The sequence below is a fragment of the Leiobunum rupestre genome, chromosome 1 (assembly GCF_980474605.1).
Source record: "Leiobunum rupestre chromosome 1, qqLeiRupe1.1.hap1, whole genome shotgun sequence".
In the NCBI taxonomy this organism is placed as follows: domain Eukaryota; kingdom Metazoa; phylum Arthropoda; class Arachnida; order Opiliones; family Sclerosomatidae; genus Leiobunum; species Leiobunum rupestre.
The window spans coordinates 92749520-92757331 of NC_143384.1; positions in this window are offsets into that span (position 1 = coordinate 92749520).

The window sequence follows — 7812 nt, forward strand, 5'->3', positions numbered from 1 at the left end:
AAGAGTTTTGATAAGTACAACGATGGAGCCGTAAGTCGACATCAAATATCGAAGGTTTGAATTTTCTAAATGTGAAAGTACATCCGATGAAACGATGCGCGTTGGAGAAGTACCAGCTGGGTGGCATTGAATCAAATAGTATCGGAGCCCGGTGTACCGCAAACAGAGTTCATACCACCGGAGGTAGTAGTATAGTGGTAGTCAGGCATCGGATGCCCATGTTGGATTCGTAAAGAACAATTGAAAGGTAGCTTGTATACGGCCGCAAGAGTAGATTGGAGACGGGTTGGTGGTGATCTTGATGAAATCTATCAATTCTTTATTCGAGTAGATATGGATGGAGAAGTCAATTAGGATCCATAAGCAGCTGTGATTTTCTTGTTGTAACTTACGGTACGGGGGTATAAAAATAGAGATAACGAATGTTGCATGCCCCACCCCCCTGGTTATTACCTTGTCATGGTGGGGGGCTTGTGTGCGCTATAATTGTAGTGGACTATGCTGTCCGGAGTTCGTCTCCTGGTAGGGTCACCCAAGTTAATTTGGTAAGTCTTCGCCACGTTCTTGTTTTTGCACCTTTTCTTATTTATATTTCAATACTAAATTTCATTCGGGAATTATTATTCTTGAACTAAATGTTAGTGAAATATCTGAAAGGTGTTTCCAATAGTCCTTTAGATCGGGTGATAGCTCAGTTCTAGTGGGCCATCCGTGAGTACTAATGTTAATTAATTACGAGCAAATACCGTCTTTCGCTGGTTCTTGTACGGTTTGACTTAATCTTTCGTTTGTTGCTGGTTAGTATTGCGTAACCATGTGCACGATGAACTAAACTCTGGTAAAATTTTAATTTTTAAAGAAACTTATATAGTTTAAGGGGTATACATCAAATTTTAACACTTTTTTGTCAAAAAATTACAGCCAATATTTGAATAGCCAATACTTATTTCAAATCCAATCAAATCAAATTCCAAAATGTTTTTGATTTTATGTTACCTCCTTTACTTTTGAAAATAAAACTTAATCGATGTAAACAAAAAGTTGCGAGTTATTAGAAGATAGAGTTTTCAAACTGAGTACTAATAAACAATATTCAATCAAAATATTTTGATTATATTTTAATGGTGTTCTATATTTTTTCGGCGAGAAACGAAAGCTAAAGAAAATATACGGAAGTCAATTTATCTGTTTGAAAACGAAGTGTGCTAACACAAATGTGACACTCTTTGACAAAAAGACAAACACAATTTAGCATTGGCGTATCTAGAGTAAACCGTAGAAAATATTTACATAACAGACAGAATAAAACTACTCTATCAAAAACTTTTCAAAATATTCATATTTCAATAATTAGTATTTTGGCGAAACGCGAAACTTAAATTACATATATGTCAGTAAGTTTACCTTTTGACTTGTTATCCTCCGATGTTTAAGGAGAAACCTGCTTGGCTGATAACTGTCTTAGCTCATGAATGGTGAAGGTTCGTCCAATTAAATTTGTACACAACACTGTGTCAGCGTGTTTAAAGGCTAGCCGCGTTCTCCTTGTGTTTTTGATGCTCCTATAGTTTAATAATCAGCTAGGCTAATACCCAAGGCACCACCCTAGGCACCACCCTAGGCCTAAGTCATCGAGCGACTTTTAAAGTCTTTAATTCAGGTGGCCGGGTTACAATGCGTAGGAGGGTGGTGGCAAGCCCTGCAAGCTACCCGAGCCAACAGCTCCCTACACTAACTATTACCTAGTAATTGCAAAACTAACAGTTTCAAGTGCTTTTAATACCTTTACCTGGTCTATTTTGTGCGGAAAGTACCGGTAAAACTAAAATATTCCATCGTCAAATAGTAAAATTGCCCTGAAGCCTTTAAAATCAGTAGAGGTTGGATTGGGCACGGCTTTATCGAACAATAAGGTTTTATAAAAGAAATAATAGGTCTTTCTATAAAATTTTCAACGGCCGGTCTCCTGTTTTTTCGACGTCACGCAACGCCAACTTCACCAATAAAAGTTGGCAGTACTATTTTATTTCCTCTTGGCAGCCGCATCCAGTGAAGAGCAAACTTTACGAGTTATTGTTAGGCCTAACAAGTGCAGAAGGTGGATTAAGGTTTAATTTCTCTTTTAAAAATTTAATAAGAAGGTCGTATTTTAAAGGTTTTCATGAAAACTTATAGGTAAATATATTTATTTTGTTGGTTTCAATGCCTATTCTAAATATAGGCTTATCTGATACGTTTCTGTTATGTAACATTGATTCCTAGCATATACTTGTCAGCGCTTACTTTATGTGTCAAATTTAAATGAATGTAAAGCTAAGTATGACTGAAAAATATATTGGTTTTAGAAATTCATAACGGAACGAAAAAGAAGCTGTTTGGTCCAGTTTCCAACTGGTAATGTAAAGATAACTGGTTCGATTCTGTCAAAATAAAATTAATAATAAATCATGAATTTGCTATTTTCATAGTATAAACATTAAATATATACCTGTTTGAGGAATTAGTTGCCATTGTTTCAGAATAAAAATGCAGCCTTGGCGCGCTTCAAAACATTTTAGTTTAAAAAATAATAAGCAGACGACACAAGGAGAACAGCAGCGAGAGTAAAACCCAAGGAGAATACATATCAAGGTCAATTGAAATCATCCTTGTAAAAACAGTTTTCTTTCTAAACAAGAAGGCCAATGTTAATTTATAGAAAGACCTATTAAACAAGGCTACATAATCGTTAAAAAGGCGTTAATAGATATCTAAGGAAATAATGTTCAAGCTGCTCTTTTCAATTGACTCAAAGAACTTATTTCTCGTGAAATGCGCTCTTTATTTTGATAAGTGTCAATTGTGTAAATCAAGTGAATAAAAAGTAACGTTTTAAAAATTGGCCGTGAAAGCGAGCGTTGGACTGCACGCCGAATTAAACGTCCATTTTCATTTTGTGAAAAGGTTTTAATTTCCAGGACGCCTTGGCATTCGTACCGTAATTAAATACATACCGGGAGTGTAGGAAATGAGGAATTGTTTGCTGAGAAATTTGGAAAATAAAGATAAAGCGAAAACACAGCCAACGAAAAATGCAAAACGTATCTGGCATTGGAGATTCATTGACATTGTTACCTGGAAGTTACACACAGCGCCTATTTGACGCGATATATGCAGAATTTTAACTAAAAAACGATACAAGGCTAATAACTCCCAATATATTTTATTTAGGAATTTGAAACACCTAGGACCCAAAGACAACGGAAATTTTCATAATCTAGAACCATGTCTTCAAGGTAATTAAAAATTCATCTCGAAAAACATTAGAGATACAAAGAGATACAGAAAAGTGTTCCCCGTCACATTTCAGGTGTACATAACTTGGATCTTTCCTTATTTGACCAATAATAAGTCGAAAGAATTTAGATGAAAACCGGTCTAAATTTCTTTAACCAGATGCAAAACACCATGATGAAAACCTTTCAAATTGGATCCATTTCTCTAAATCCATTGGTTTTCGAGATAAGCTTTGAATGACCTTGAATCATAAGTATAAGGTCATCCGAGTTTGAAAATTCTAAAGACTTCCTACCCGATGAGTTTGTCTAGCAAATTGTGATACTCTAGCATAAGTACTTTTCGAGTTATAATAATAATAATTATCACCTAGGCTAATAACCAAGTCATCCAGCGACTTTTTAATGCCTTAACCTGGTGGCTGGGTTAAAATGAGTAGGAGGGTGGCGGCAAGCCCTTCAAGCCACGCGAGCCCACAGCTCCCTACAATAACTATAACCGTTAATCTCTAGTGATTATGGAAAGGGGAAACCGAAGAACTCGAGGGAAAACACCTTTAATCAGTGGGGAGAGAACTTGCAAATTCTACGCCGAAGGAATTTTTCCAAGTTTTCAACCAGTGCTACAAGTTGCAATCGAACCCGACTCCTCTGTCTGCTAGGTGATAGTGCTAACCACTCCGCCACCCTCCAACTTGGTCTCTGGTACATTATTTTCCTCACGAACTACCGGTTTTTGTCTAAAATCCCTCGACTTGTTATTTGTAAAATGAGGTGTGCCTAAAGCTATTTAGTCCTAAAATGTGACGGGGAACACGTTTCTAATTGAAACCAGCTTTGTTCTCGAGATAAATTTTTAATGACCTTGAAGACATGGTTCAAGGGACCCCCTGTACGTTCTATGAGTTCTGAAAATTCTACATTAATAGCTAAAACATATTTTGGGTTATTGACCATGCATCGTTTTTTCGGTAGCAGCCTGTATATATATATATATATAGCTATTAGTCCTTAAATGCCGTCTGGCGGCTAACCGGAATGTACGTTTATATTTTGAGTTCATTTAGAATCAACCTTCATGTCCATTAACTCGATTATCCTTTTCCTTTTACATAGTGGCAGCTAACGGGTACCGCGATTTTTTGACGTTGGCCACTACGAAAAAATGACTTAAATCAGCTAACCCTGGACCGGCTCTCATGATATTATTATATTATACAGATTTCGGCTATGAATGGATCAGGACAATATAAGATTAAACACGCTGATATTTGGCTACATAAAATTTCCAGGGTATTTATACTTCTAAATATTTCCGGGACTTTTTAACGTAAACTCGAATGAACGAAAAGTTATATTCATATAAAAAAAACCTTACAAACACTCCATAATTATCTGTGATTTTAAACGATACCATAAGTTAATGATACCTCTAAGTAGACAAATGGCTATGCTGCCTATGGCGGATATGCTTGTCCAAATTGACCTATGTCTCTCCGTACTGCGTATCAAAGTAGCCTTAACATAGACTTGGAACTGCCGAAGCTGACGTTTCTTTAATCCCGTTTGGTGCAAGGCTAGCTTGAACTTCCCCAAAAGAGATAAATTTCGGTATTCCCTTAGAAAATTCGTTCCCCCCGCAGAGGACAAAGAACGTTTTTTTGCTATACTCTTTTTAGAAACGTTTACTGGGCGCCGCCATCATCGTACAGACAACCATCGAGCAAGCCCTCTACCACAGAAATTCCTTCCCCCCAAAACCAGTTTTTTCATCACCCTCCCCGTAGACTGTAAGGTAATGGCGGTCGATTGGGGAGGCGGATTTAAGAGTCTATAGTTTCATTCTCGACCGCACAGCGGCGCTGGGTCCGAGATATTTTTCAAAACTTTCATTTTCGCGGGAATCGGAGAGACAAGATTTGACATCACATTTTCTGGACAAAGATTCCACCTTGAAAGGGCTTATTTGTCTACTTAGAGGTATCATTAACTTATGACGATACCAAAGAAATTTATATAATAATCTTGATACTACGGCTTTGAAGCAAATCGTACCCGCTTCCGAGTTTAAAAACCAAGAACATATTTAACATTTAAAATGAAAAACGGCAATAGAGATTTTATTGTGTATAACTTCAAAGACAGTAATAGAGACGTTATTTTGAATAACGTGAACGACAGTAATTGAGACTTTATTTTGAATAACTTGAACGACAGTAATAGAAACGGTATTGTGAATAACTTTAAAGACAGTAATAGATACGGTATTGTGAATAAATTTAAAGGCAGTAATCGAGACGTTATTGTGAATATCTTTAAAGACAGTAATAGATACGTTATTTTGAATAACTTTAAAGGCAGAAATAGAGACGTTATTTTGAATAACTTCAACGACAGTAATAGAGACGTTATTGTGAATAACTTTAAAAACAGTAATTGAGACGTCATTGTGAATATCTTTAAAGACAGTAATAGAGACGTTATTGTGAATATCTTTAAAGACAGTAATAGAGACGTTATTGTGAATATCTTTAAAGACAGTAATTGAGACGTTATTGTGAATATCTTTAAAGACAGTAATGGAGACGTTATTTTGAATATCTTTAAAGACAGTAATTGAGACGTTATTGTGAATATCTTTAAAGACAGTAAAAGAGACGTTATTTTGAATATCTTTAAAGACAGTAATTGAGACGTTATTGTGAATATCTTTAAAGACAGTAATTGAGACGTTATTGTGAATATCTTTAAAGACAGTAATTGAGACGTTATTGTGAATATCTTTAAAGACAGTAATTGAGACGTTATTGTGAATATCTTTAAAGACAGTAATTGAGACGTTATTGTGAATATCTTTAAAGACAGTAATCGAGATGTTATTGTGAATATCTTTAAAGACAGTAATAGATACGTTATTTTGAATAACTTTAAAGGCAGAAATAGAGACGTTATTTTGAATAACTTGAACGACAGTAATAGAGACGTTATTGTGAATAACTTTAAAAACAGTAATTGAGACGTTATTGTGAATATCTTTAAAGACAGTAATAGAGACGTTATTTTGAATATCTTTAAAGACCGTAATTGAGACGTTATTGTGAATATCTTTAAAGACAGTAATTGAGACGTTATTGTGAATATCTTTAAAACAGTAATTGAGACGTTATTGTGAATATCTTTAAAGACAGTAATAGAGATGTTATTTTGAATAATTTAAATACAGTAATTGAGACGTTATTGTGAATATCTTTAAAGACAGTAATTGAGACGTTATTGTGAATATCTTTAAAGACAGTAATTGAGACGTTATTGTGAATATCTTTAAAGACAGTAATAGAGACGTTATTTTGAATATATTTAAAGACAGTAATTGAGACGTTATTGTGAATATCTTTAAAGACAGTAATTGAGACGTTATTGTGAATATCTTTAAAGACAGTAATTGAGACGTTATTGTGAATATCTTTAAAGACAGTAATTGAGACGTTATTGTGAATATATTTAAAGACAGTAATTGAGACGTTATTGTGAATATCTTTAAAGACAGTAATTGAGACGTTATTGTGAATATCTTTAAAGACAGTAATAGAGATGTTATTTTGAATATCTTTAAAGACAGTAATTGAGACGTTATTGTGAATATCTTTAAAGACAGTAATTGAGACGTTATTGTGAATATCTTTAAAGACAGTAATTGAGACGTTATTGTGAATATCTTTAAAGACAGTAATAGAGACGTTATTTTGAATATATTTAAAGACAGTAATTGAGACGTTATTGTGAATATCTTTAAAGACAGTAATTGAGACGTTATTGTGAATATCTTTAAAGACAGTAATTGAGACGTTATTGTGAATATCTTTAAAGACAGTAATAGAGACGTTATTTTGAATATCTTTAAAGACAGTAATTGAGACGTTATTGTGAATATCTTTAAAGACAGTAATTGAGACGTTATTGTGAATATCTATAAAAACAGTAATTGAGACGTTATTGTGAATATCTTTAAAGACAGTAATTGAGACGTTATTGTGAATATCTTTAAAGACAGTAATCGAGACGTTATTGTGAATATCTTTAAAGACAGTAATAGATACGTTATTTTGAATAACTTTAAAGGCAGAAATAGAGACGTTATTTTGAATAACTTGAACGACAGTAATAGAGACGTTATTGTGAATAACTTTAAAAACAGTAATTGAGACGTTATTGTGAATATCTTTAAAGACAGTAATAGAGACGTTATTTTAAATATCTTTAAAGACCGTAATTGAGACGTTATTGTGAATATCTTTAAAGACAGTAATTGAGACGTTATTGTGAATATCTTTAAAACAGTAATTGAGACGTTATTGTGAATATCTTTAAAGACAGTAATAGAGATGTTATTTTGAATATCTTTAAAGACAGTAATTGAGACGTTATTGTGAATATCTTTAAAGACAGTAATTGAGACGTTATTGTGAATATCTTTAAAGACAGTAATTGAGACGTTATTGTGAATATCTTTAAAGACAGTAATAGAGACGTTATTTTG